Below are 12,678 nucleotides of genomic sequence, written 5' to 3'. Positions count from 1 at the left end.
GCTCTCTAATTCTCTACGGGAGGTTCCAGTGTTCCCACTCCAGACGTCAAGCCGGCTCGCCATCGCTCCCGATTCCACGGGAGGAAGGCGTCTCTTCGTGATCCTCGTTCCTGGGGTGAGCCTCGCCGTCGCTCCCTATTATTCCACGGGAGGATGGCGTGTGCTCATCCCGTTCCTCTCGGACCCCGGCTCGTCGTCGCTCCCTAGTATTCCACGGGAGGATGGCGTGTGCCCATCCCGTTTCCCCTCGGACCCCGGCTCGTCGTCGCTCCCTAGTATTCCACGGGAGGATGGCGTGTGCCCATCCCGTTTCCCCTCGGACCCAGGCTCGCCGTCGCTCCCTAGTATTCCACGGGAGGATGGCGTGTGCCCATCCCGTTTCCCCTCGGACCCCCTTTGTTCCTCGCTGCCCGTCTGCAGCATCCGAGGAGGAGGAGGAGGATTCCTTCCTGAGCAGCAGAGCCCTACTCGGTGTAGGGACGGGAGGAGGATCTCCGTGCCCGGCCTCCGCTGTCGGGTCCCTGTCCCCATGCCAGGCCTCCGCCGTCGGGCCCCTGTCCCCGTGCCGGGCCTACGCCGTCGGGCCCCTGTCCCCGTGCCAGGCCTCCGCCGTCGGGCTCCTGTCCCGGTGCCCCGGCCTCCGCCGTCGTAGCCCTGTCCTCATCCCTGTAAGCGGTCCTGGCCCTGACACTTAGCCCTGACACTTAGCCCTGGTCCTGGTCCTGACACTTAGCCCTGACACTTAGCCCTGGTCCTGGCCCTGACACTTAGCCCTGGCCCTTAGCTCTGGTCCTGGCCCTGACACTTAGCCCTGGCCCTTAGCCCTTAGCCCTGGTCCCTTAGCCTGTTCGCCTGTTAAAGGCACAGTGCCGCAGTTTCAGATTTCATGGACTCTTGTGTTTTTTGTGTTCTCCCTTAAAGGGACTGTGCCGCTTTTGTTAATTAATAAATATTGCCCTGTTTTGGCTTACTCTAATACCTGTCTTGTGTTGTGCGATTGGGGTCGGTTTCAAACCATAACAGAAATAATGTGGTTGTGTACTTCTGTTAACTTATTATGGATTGAAAACTGAAAACCGCAATGCACAGTAACTGAACTCAATATTTTTAAGTTCTGGTAACTTATTATTATTTTTTTTTTTTACAGTGTAGTCTTGCGATCAATCAAAACTTATTTACACGATATACCTCACATTCACCCTCCATTCACATCCTGGTGTTCTCCTGGTGTTCTCCATTAGGCCTGTAGGTGGAGCTATGACAGCACACGTACAGTACACACACCGATGGTGTGTGATGTGTCCAAAAATGAATGGGCAAATGTGAGTGAAATGGTCGCACTGTATGCAGCTGTTTGTCTGCATTGCATTCCCCCCCGCCCCCAACTTAGATTTAGGGTTGATACAACCATCATAATAATATTGTTAATAATAACAATAACAATAATGATGTAATAATGTAAAAATGATCATAAGAAAAAAGACCTGATTATGAGAAAAAAAATTTACGATGCATGGAATATTGTTGAGGCACACTAGTTACAACTATATTTCAAACAGGCACTCCATGTCAAAAAGGTTGCTGACCCCTGCTGTAAAGGAATGTGAATCACTACCCACTTTCAAAACCACTCTCCAGGAACACCTACGGGAGACTGCAATTCGAAACTGGCCCCTGTAAATGTCCTAACCCAACCCCCTCTAATGTACAGTAATTTACCTAGTATGGTTTTGTCAATATTCCAATGTACAGTTTTGCTTGTTCGTACAGTTCCCCCAACCCCCTCCAATGTAAATTACCTAGTATGGTTGTCAATATCCCAATGTACAGTTTTGCTTGTACAGTTGTAGTGTTCCCCACCCAGCCCCAACCCCCCAGCCCTACCCCCCCCCCCAGACAACCCCACCCAACCTCCTCCAATGTACAGTTTCTACGTCAAATGTATATACTCCCTTTTCTGGACTCTTTTTGTATCACAAACAGTACTATATTTGCAAATCTGGTATGTCATAAATGTATAGATGTAGCAGTACTGTCTATCTGTATGTCATGTATGTCATATATGTCCTGATGAATTGAAAATGGGGGACCCTGATGTAAACAAGACGAAAGTCTTTCTCTGGTCTGCATCCCCTTAACAATTGTGTGTATTGAGCTGTACTGTATTGTACCCATTCTGCAATCTGTTAATAAAGTTTTCAATCAATCAATCAATCAAGGGTTAGGGTTAGGGTTAAGGTTAGGGTTTTGAATTGATTGATTGAAAACTTTATTAACAGATTGCAGAATGGGTACAGTACAGTACAGCTCAATACATACAATTGTTAAGGGGATGCAGACCAGAGAAAGACTTTCATCTTGTTTACATCAGGGTCCCCCATTTTCAATTCATCATAACATATATGACACACATGACATACAGATACAGTACTGCTACATCTATACATTTATGACATACCAGATTTGCAAATACAGTACTGTTTGTGATACAAAAAGTGTCCAGAAAAGAGTGTACATTTGACGTAGAAAATGTACATTGGAGGAGGTTGGGTCGGGGGGGGGGGGGGGGGGGGGGTTACACTGTACATTGGAATACTGACAAAGCCATACTTGGTTGGGTTAGGACATTTGTACGGGCCAGTTTCGAATTGCAGTCTCCCGTAGGTGTTCTTTGAGTGTTTTTGAAAGTGGGTAGTGATTCACATTCCTTAGGGTTAAGGTTAGGGGGTTAGGGTTAAGGTTAGGGTTATGGTTAGGGCATAGCTGTCAACCATCCCGTTTTTCTCGGGATTGTCACGTATTTCAACCTTCCTTCCCACCGTCACCCGGTTCCCGTATTTTTCCCCGTTTTTAATTTTTTATTAAATTTTTACAAAATGGCTGCAATTCCCCTCCGTGACGACAGGTGGCAGCAGTGTAGATTTGAACGTTAGCACAGGAAGTCATACCAGAAGACGGTTGCCACCCGAAGAAGAAGAACAGCGACCGGATAAAGGAGTGGTTTAGCAAGAAATGTATTAGATTTACAAAAGGCAGAGAAGCCATACCGGCAAAGTGGGGTTGTTTCCCGGAGAGCTCACTCTCGGCCGTGGTTTCCCAGTGTATAATGTATGGTGCTCTCCCTCAACATGCGAGTAGGGTGAGACAACACCATTCTTTAGTCCAAATAATACCCTACTTTATACTATATTATTGTCATTCGTTTAATGTAAAGTCAGTCTTACATTGGCACTGCTTTAACGTTGCATTTACCCATAATCCATTGCTGTATTATACTGGAAATGGTAACAACAGATGAGGTACTCCAAAAACTGAGCGCCCGCCAACCGAACAAGGCCACTGGCCATGACAACATCCCCTCCAAATTCCTCAGAGACTCAGCAGCCGCCATCACCCCAGTCATCACACACATAATAAACCTCTCCATAAAACAGGGACACGTCCCCAAGGACTTCAAAATTGCGAGAGTAACACCCCTGCACAAAAAGGGCAGTAAATTAGACCCAGGCAACTACCGCCCTGTTTCTATCCTTACCTCCATCTCGAAAGTCATGGAAAAAATTGTATACGAACAGGTCGAAAAGTACCTTGCGAAAAAAAATCTAATCTACGAATTCCAATCTGGCTTCAGAACATCCCACTCCACTGACACATGCCTTCTCTATTTAAACGACCACATCAAACAAGAGGTGGACGTGGGCAAATACTGCGGCATGGTCATGCTGGACCTACAAAAGGCCTTCGACACTGTCAATCACACCATTCTGTTTGACAAGCTAAAAGCAATTGGTTTTGATAGTCTATCAGTGAGCTGGATGCAATCCTACCTGGAGGGGAGAGAACAGATGGTGGAGGTAAACGGTACCCTACCCCCCCCCCCCCCCCCCCCCTCACAGTGAGCTGTGGTGTTCCACAAGGAAGCATACTAGGACCGCTACTGTTCCTAATTTATGCAAATGACATGGAACTTGCAATGGGCCTGGTCTACAAGATACACTACACGACCAAGGTACCCATGTACAGTACATGTCAAAATACTTCCCAAAGGTCAGTGAATACCATCATGTTAAACCCAGATTCGCCTCAAACAAGGGACTAAACACATTTCGCAATTATGCCACATCAATGTGGAACGCCCTACTACCCAAAGCTGTAAAGGAATGTGATGTGAATCACTACCCACTTTCAAAAACACTCTCAAAGAACACTTACGGGAGACTGCAATTCGAAACTGGCCCCTGTAAATGTCCTAACCCAACCCAATGTACAGTAAATGACCAAGTATGGTTTTGTCAATATTCCAATGTAGAGTTTTGCTTGTACAGTTGTACAGTGTCCCACCCCACCCACCCAACCACCTCCAATGTACAGTCGCCCCCCCCCCCCCCCCTCCTACCCTCCAATGTACAGTTTCTACGTCAAATGTATATACTCACTTTTCTGGACTCTTTTGGTATCACAAACAGTACTGTATTTGCAAATCTGATATGTCATAAATGTATAGATGTAGCAGTACTGTCTATCTGTATGTCGTGTATGTCATATATGTTATGATGAATTGAAAATGGGGGACCCTGATGTAAACAAGACGAAAGTCTTTCTCTGGTCTGCATCCCCTTAACAATTGTATGTATTGAGCTGTACTGTACTGTACCCATTCTGCAATCTGTTAATAAAGTTTTCAATCAATCAATCAAAGACGTGCCAGTATAACTTTTGTAATATGAATGAAGAGTAAATGTAAAGTTAATCAATACACAATGAAACAATATATTTATCTATATTACATGTCAAAACTACTTTAATAAAAGAAGATTTCCGTTTTTCATTTCTACTCATTCATCCAAAACAAGACAGCAATTCTACTTCTGCATGCACCGGGAGAATTGAGCTCATAGCACAGATTTGGAGTTGATAGAATGGACATTGCTGTTCTTAGGAAATGTTGCACATGGTGGAAATAATGGAAATTAACATTTCTAACTTTAACATTTAGTGTATGTTTAAAGTTGATACATTGAGGCATGGTAGAATTTCACTTTATATTACAGCAGTATCCGTTTTTTAACATTACAATTAGTGACTGACACTATAGACACATGTTAAAAGTCAGTCAACTTTGTCATTTTCCAATTTGTGCAAGACATACAGAAAAAATCAATTACGTGCCCCCCTTCCCACGGTGTATATAGAAAGAGACAATAAACACAAAAGTAACATAGGACACAATATACAACACACAGGACTATGTACAATATAAACAGTGCCTACAATTAAATTAATGAATGAATTAAATAAGAGGTAAAAGAGAACTTAGTGTAAATATTCTTTAATTTGTGTCAACGTTATAAAAATCCTATTGTATTCAACAAATTAATTATGATACACCACAATGTGCCCTTTCTATCTATTCTAAATCTATGGCCTCGCGATTCCACGGCTGCGCAGTGCAGACAATATATATATATATATATATATATATATATATATATATATATATATATATATATATATATATATATATATATATATATATATATATATAATAAACATACGAGGGAGAGGAGACTACATTGGGAGGGGGCGGGGCCGGGGGGAAGGGGGCGGGGCGAAATATCCAGTTTTTTTTCAAATCACAATGTTGACAGCTATGGGTTAGGGTTCAAAATAAACAGCACAAACGGACTACTTCCGGGTTTTACAGGAAACAACACAGAGTACAAGCCCTGAAGCCCCGCCCAGACGTTGGGTTTGCGGCTTTGCAGATATACCCTACTCGTGTCGACACCAAACGCGTGAATATTTTCCCTAATGGGGTTGTACTTCCGCGTTCGGTTTGCGCGATCTGATTGGCCACTGACGTTTCTGGTCATGTGACATGTGCGCCAATCGTGTGACGCCTAGTTCTATCACCGGTTAAGTTTAGGCACTCTTTCGAAGTTGGTTAAGGTTAGAGTTTGTCTTAGAGCAGGGCGATAGAACACCAGCCCTGATTCCAAACTCTAACCTTAACCAACTAACCCTAACCCTAACCTTAACCCTAACCTTAACCAACTAACCTTAACCAACTAACCCTAACCCTAACCTTAACCAACTAACCCTAACCTTAAAGGAAAACTCCAACATTTTGGGAAATTAGCTTATTTGCCATCTACCCTGGAGTTAGACAAGAAGATACATACCTTTCTTTCTCTGTGCATGCAGTAGGAGTAGGAAGACGTTGGGAACTAGGCTAATGGAGGAACCTACTTCCAGTGACTGACGCTAAGCTAGGCTAACGGTGCACGTCTTCTTACTCCTACTGCATGCACAAAGAAGAAAAAGGTATGTATCTTAACTGTAATGTATGGAGTTAGTAGAGGGACTACTTAACGTTAGGCTACATACGCCCCTCTTGTCCTGCGTGCTTACGTATTCTTGTACCGGATCTCCTCTCTGGTAAACAAGAATACCCTGAAGACTCTGGCAGGAGCACTCATTCAGGGGTACTACGACTATGCTTGCACCTCATGGTACCAAAGCACCTCAAAGGCGCTAAAAACAAAATTACAAACATCTCAAAACAAACTGGTCAGACTACTGCTTGACCTTACTCCTAGAACCCACCTCACCCCTGCCCACTTTGACAACCTAGGATGGCTTAGAGTATAGACGACAGAGTACAGCAACTTGCAATGGGCCTGGTCTACAAGATACACTACACGACCAAGGTACCCATGTACATGTCAAAATACTTCCCAAAGGTCAGTGAATACCACGATCACAACACCAGAGGGAGCTCCACAAATCATGTTAAACCCAGATTCGGCTCAAATAAGGGACTAAACACGTTTTGCAATTATGCCACATCAATGTGGAACGCCCTACCCAAAGCTGTAAAGGAATGTGGATCACTACCCACTTTCAAAACCTCTCTCAAGGGACACTTACGGGAGACTGCAATTCAACACTGGCCCCTGTAAATATCCTAACCCAACCCCCTCCAATGTACAGTCATTTACCTAGTATGGTTTTGTCAATAGTCCAATGTACAATTTTGATTGTTTGTACAGTGTCTCCCCCCCCCCCCTCAATGTACAGTTTTGCTTGTTTATACAGTGTGCCCCCCCCCCCAACCACCTCCAATGTAAATTACCCAGTATGGTTGTCAATATCCCAACGTACCCAACCCCCCCCACCCAACCTCCTCCAATGTACAGTTTCTACGTCTTGACTCCTTCTGTATCACAAACAGTACTGTATTTGCAAATCTGGTATGTCATAAATGTATAGATGTAGCAGTACTGACTATCTGTATGTCATGTATGTCATATATGTCCTGATGAATTGAAAATGGGGGACCCTGATGTAAACAAGACGAAAGTCTTTCTCTGGTCTGCATCCCCTTAACAATTGTGTGTATTGAGCTGTACTGTATTGTACCCATTCTGCAATCTGTTAATAAAGTTTTCAATCAATCAATCAATCAATCAATCAATCAATCAATCAATCAATCAATCAAACGCACGGGTCATACAAATGCACTGCCGGGTTGGGGGTACGTCATTAAAGCCATGGGTTCAAGCTATCAACATCTCCGTGATTATTGTATTATGTAGTTGTGTAGTTAGACAACATACACGACATTAACACTCCAACATTTTGGGAACCCTGGAGTTAGACAATAATATGCATACTTTTTTCTTCTCTGTGCATGCAGTAGGAGTAGGAAGACGTTGGGAAGTAGGCTAATGGAGGAACCTACTTCCAGTGACTGACGCTAAGCTGCGTGTCTTCCTACTCCTACTGCATGCACAGAGAAGAAAAAAGGTATGTATATTCTTGTCTAACTCCAGGGTAGATGGCAAATAAGCTAATTTCCCAAAACCTTTGAGTTTTCCTTCGAAAGAGAGCGACTTCGAAAGAGTCGCCAAGCTTAACCAGTTTGTTAGGAGTAACGCGATTGGCGCTGAAAAAAATTTCAGTGGCCAATCAGATTGCGCAAACCGAATGCGGAAGTGCAACTCCGTTAGGGAAAATATACACAAATCACTTATTTTTGATAGGATCATAATAATCTTATTCTTTCTTTACATTCATCCTAGTTTTAGTATAGGATGTTGACTTCTCTCACTAGCGATATAAACTAGCATTTTGGAAGCACAGGGCATTGGTCATTTGCATCTGATTGATTGATTGAAAGTTTTATTAACAGATTGCAGAATGGGTACACTACAGTACGGCTCAATACACACAATTTTTAAGGGGATGCAGACCAGAGAAAGACTTTCGTCTTGTTTACATCAGGGTCCCCCCATTTTCAATTCATCATAACATATATGACATACAGGTAGACAGTACGTGTCTATTCTTATCCTAACAGATTTATGCTTCCGCGTTCGCGTTTTGCGCTCTGATTGGCCACTGACGTTTCTGGTCGCGCCAATCGTGTGACGGCAAGTTCTTTCGCCGGTTAAGCTTAGGCACTCTTTCGAAGTTGGTTAAGGTTAGAGTTTGTCTTAGAGCAGGGCGATAGAATGCCAGCCCTGATTCCAAACTCTAACCTTAACCAACTTCGAAAGAGTCGCCTAAGCTTAACCAGTGCTAAACTAGGCGTTAGGTAGTTTGCTGCTGTTCGAGGCGGAAATGGGCGTGTCACGCGATTGGGCGCACATGTCACATGACCAGAAATGTCAGTGGCCAATCAGATCGCACCAGAAACGTCAGTGGCCAATCAGAGCGCAAAACGTGAACACGGAAGCATGAAACCGTAAAGTACTGTTTTCTGTCTAAAAAAGAGAGTATATACATTTGATGAAGAAACTGTACATTGGAATCTCATATTAGCACCAGGGATGTCTAGAGAGCTATGTCTGTAATGTCAACAATTATTATGTTGTATGTTAATGTGTGTGCGAAACAGACTGGTCCTGATGAAAAGGTGGTCTGGCCGAGAAACAAGCGCTCTGTTCTCACTCTTTCACATCCTCAATCACAGTTTAACTGTATGGAGCAAGACATTCTGAGACAAGTACGTTCCACTCTACTGGTTAAAGTTGCTTACTCGTGAGTAGTACGGGTCTAGAAATGCAGGCTTCAATCTATGTTGTTTAGTCTATCTGTTCAGTACTGCTCAGCCCTGTTTCAAGATGCACACTGACCTCTTCTTCTTCTTCTTCTTCTTCTTCTTCTTCTTCTTCTTCTTCTTCTTCTTCTTCTTCTTCTTCTTCTTCTTCTTCTTCTTCTTCTTCTTCTTCTTCTTCTTCTTCTTCTTCTTCTTCTTCTTCTTTTGAATTTCCGGCAGTGTAGACACATCGTGGCGTTCTTTTGATGAGCTCTTCTTCTTCTTTCTTCTTTTAAATTTCCCGCAATCTACTGGAATCCGTCATCCCCTACATTGTCCAATGGAGTGCAGCTAATGCTGCTACTTCCTGACTGAGCCATAGGCGGAGTTTGAACTTGACGCCAGGGGGTGCGACTGCTTGGCGAACTATACCCGCGATTTTTTTTGACCTTTATTTTATTATTTTAGCGTTTTTACAATGCCCTAACCCCTAATTTTTTATTTTATTTAGGTAGTACAGCAGCACACACACACACTCACACACACAGCACTACGGGGGATCATTTTTAACTGACTTACAGTAGGCTCTAATTATTATTATTCATAGAGACTCTCGAGCAATAATAATTATTACAGCCTCCATTTTTCGTGGACGAAAAATATACCAGGCTATAGATATCAATTTTCCCGAAATAACGCTACCTGCCTCGACAAAATTCGTGCATTGGTTATCCAGATACATTAATTATCATCTCAGAATAAGTGGCTTTGTATCGCGCTGCTGCTGCTGCTGGCCACGCGTTGCCGTTAACCCTTTCACTGCCACACTACAGAAGGTTCGCCTTATAATGTGACATGATTACTACTATAAAATGAATGTATTGTAAAACAAAACATAATAGAATTCAGATTTGTTTCTCACAATTATTATAATTTTATTAAAATAAAAATAATCTCGATTAAAAAAAAATAAAAATAAAAAAAGGCAATTTCACCCCCGGCCACCAGGGGGTGCAATGCACCCCCTGTACCCCCATAAACTCCGCCCATGGACTGAGCCCCCCTCTGCGAGACACTCCTTGCCCCCTGCGATCTTATTCTGGACTGCTTGGTCCATCACAACCCCCTTATCCAATTCCCTAACCACCTCCTCCCATTTCAGACCTTCCATTCCCAAATGTTACCAAACCGCTATCCTAACAATCATCTTTACCCTATCTGTTCTACCCTTAATCTCTGCCGTAACATTAACTACCCCTGCCACGAAGGCCACAATACCAAATTTCTCCTCCCATACCCTCTCTCTATCCTCCTGCTCTACCCTCTCTGCCAAATGCCCTTCTCCAACCCCCTGCACCCTATCTTGACTTCCCTGGCCTACAGACCAGGCTGCAGAAACAAATTAGTGGGGGGGCATAAAATGTTCTCGGGGGGCACAATGGTTTTTCAACACAGGTTCCCTTTTATACGTTTCAGCTGGGACAGCGGCGCTGTGGGCCTGTGGCTTGCTTGGCGCTGCCCACGGTGCTGAACTAAACAGCAGAGAGGCAATTGAAAAATCTAATTTCTCTCTATCTTAAGAACTTTCAAGAAGGCCAGTAGCGTGGTTGGGGTGGAGCTGGACTCTAGCGAGGGTGGCGGAGAGGAGGAACCTTGCTAAGCTCCAGGCCATCAGGGAAAACCCCTCCCACCCACTATACACAGACTTGGCTGACAGGAGGAGCATGTTATAGGCTCACACTACCTAAATGCAGCACTGATTATTACATTATTATTACACCTACTGTAGACTTCAGTATATTTTTACTATATTTATTTACTGTATCTTTTATTCTATTTTTATTCTATTTCATTTTATTCTATTCTTAGGCCATTTGTTTTGTTATTCTTATTTGTGACTTGTTCTGTCTAAATGTTTAATGTTGAGTGATTTGCAGTGTCAAATTTCCCTCAGGATAATACATTTCTATTCTATTCTATTCTATATCTTTGAAAAGTCTCCATTTATTCAACACTTCTGAATTCACTGACAAACTGAACTGAACTGCATATGGCTCGCTGATAACAAACTATCATTACACATGGGCAAAACAGAGTCCATTCTCTTCGGTTCAAATAACAAACTCAGCAAGACCGACGGCTTCTCAGTTACAGTGGGTGACAATATTGTCACAAGGAAAGAAGATATTACCTACCTGGGTTCCATCCTAGAGGCAAATCTTTCCTGTGACAAAATGGCATCCAATGTAATAAAAAAAGTCAACCAACGAACTCGATTCTTGTACCGGATCTCCTCACTGGTAAACAAGAATACCCTGAAGACTCTAGCAGGAGCACTCATTCAAGGGTACTACGACTATGCTTGCACCTCATGGTACCAAAGCACCTCAAAGGCGCTAAAAACAAAATTACAAACATCTCAAAACAAACTGGTCAGACTACTGCTTGACCTGACTCCTAGAACCCACCTCACCCCTGCCCACTTTGACAACCTAGGATGGCTTAGAGTAGACGACAGAGTACAGCAACTTGCAATGGGCCTGGTCTACAAGATACACTACACGACCAAGGTACCCATGTACATGACAAAATACTTCCCAAAGGTCAGTGAATACCACGATCACAACACCAGAGGGAGCTCCACAAATCATGTTAAACCCAGATTCGGCTCAAACAAGGGACTAAACACGTTTCGCAATTATGCCACATCAATGTGGAACGCCCTACCCAAAGCTGTAAAGGAATGTGAATCACTACCCACTTTCAAAAACACTCTCAAAAAACACCTAAGGGAGACTGCAACTCGAAACTGGCCCCTGTAAATGTCCGAACACAACCCCCTCCAATGTACAGTAAATTACCAAGTATGGTCTTGTCAATAATCCAATGTACAGTTTTGTTGGTCTTTTGATGGTCTCTTCTTCTTCTTCTTTTTTCTTGGCGTATTTCTTCCCTCCTCAGTTCTTATACTACACTAGTGGTGTGCCATATTTAGGCCTCTTCAACACACACTTTCTCCTTCTTCTCTGCTCCTCTTGCCTGTCCAATACTAATAAATACACTAACGCTATATCCTCTGGTACAACTCTGAAGCATGCAGAAATGTCAGCACTGCCTCTGTGATCAGCTGGTGGTTCTCATTATCCATGCCAAAGAATGATTTAAGAGAGAAGGAAGAGACTCCCAACTCTACCAGACTTTTATAAAAGATTTCCCTCTCTTTCCTATACCTTTCACATTTTAGGAAGACATGCCCGACAGTTTCAGTCTCTCCACATTCACACCCCCCATCTGGATGTTTGCCCACAATGCACAAGGTACTGTTCAACCCACAGTGTCCCAGCCTCAGTCTACACATCTTCACCCTATCACTCCTTGACCCATATCCATCCACCTTGATTTTGACCCGAGGCTGCAGAGAGAAATAGTGCCTTCCCTTGGTCCCCCTTTCCCACTCAGCCTGCCACTCAGCCTCAACTCCTTTCTTTATCTTCTCTCTGAGTTCTACTCTTCCCATTGAAATGCCTATCTCTTCCTCCCTTCCCAGGCTCTGTTTGGCAAGGGAGTCAGCCATCTCATTTCCCGCAATCCCAGCGTGCCCCCGGACCCAACAAAACTCCACTGACCAGCCTGCC

Source organism: Notolepis coatsorum (genome assembly GCF_963971535.1).
Source record: "Notolepis coatsorum genome assembly, chromosome: 11".
Classification (NCBI taxonomy): Eukaryota; Metazoa; Chordata; class Actinopteri; order Aulopiformes; family Paralepididae; genus Notolepis; species Notolepis coatsorum.
Note: the sequence above shows the minus strand (reverse complement) of the source record.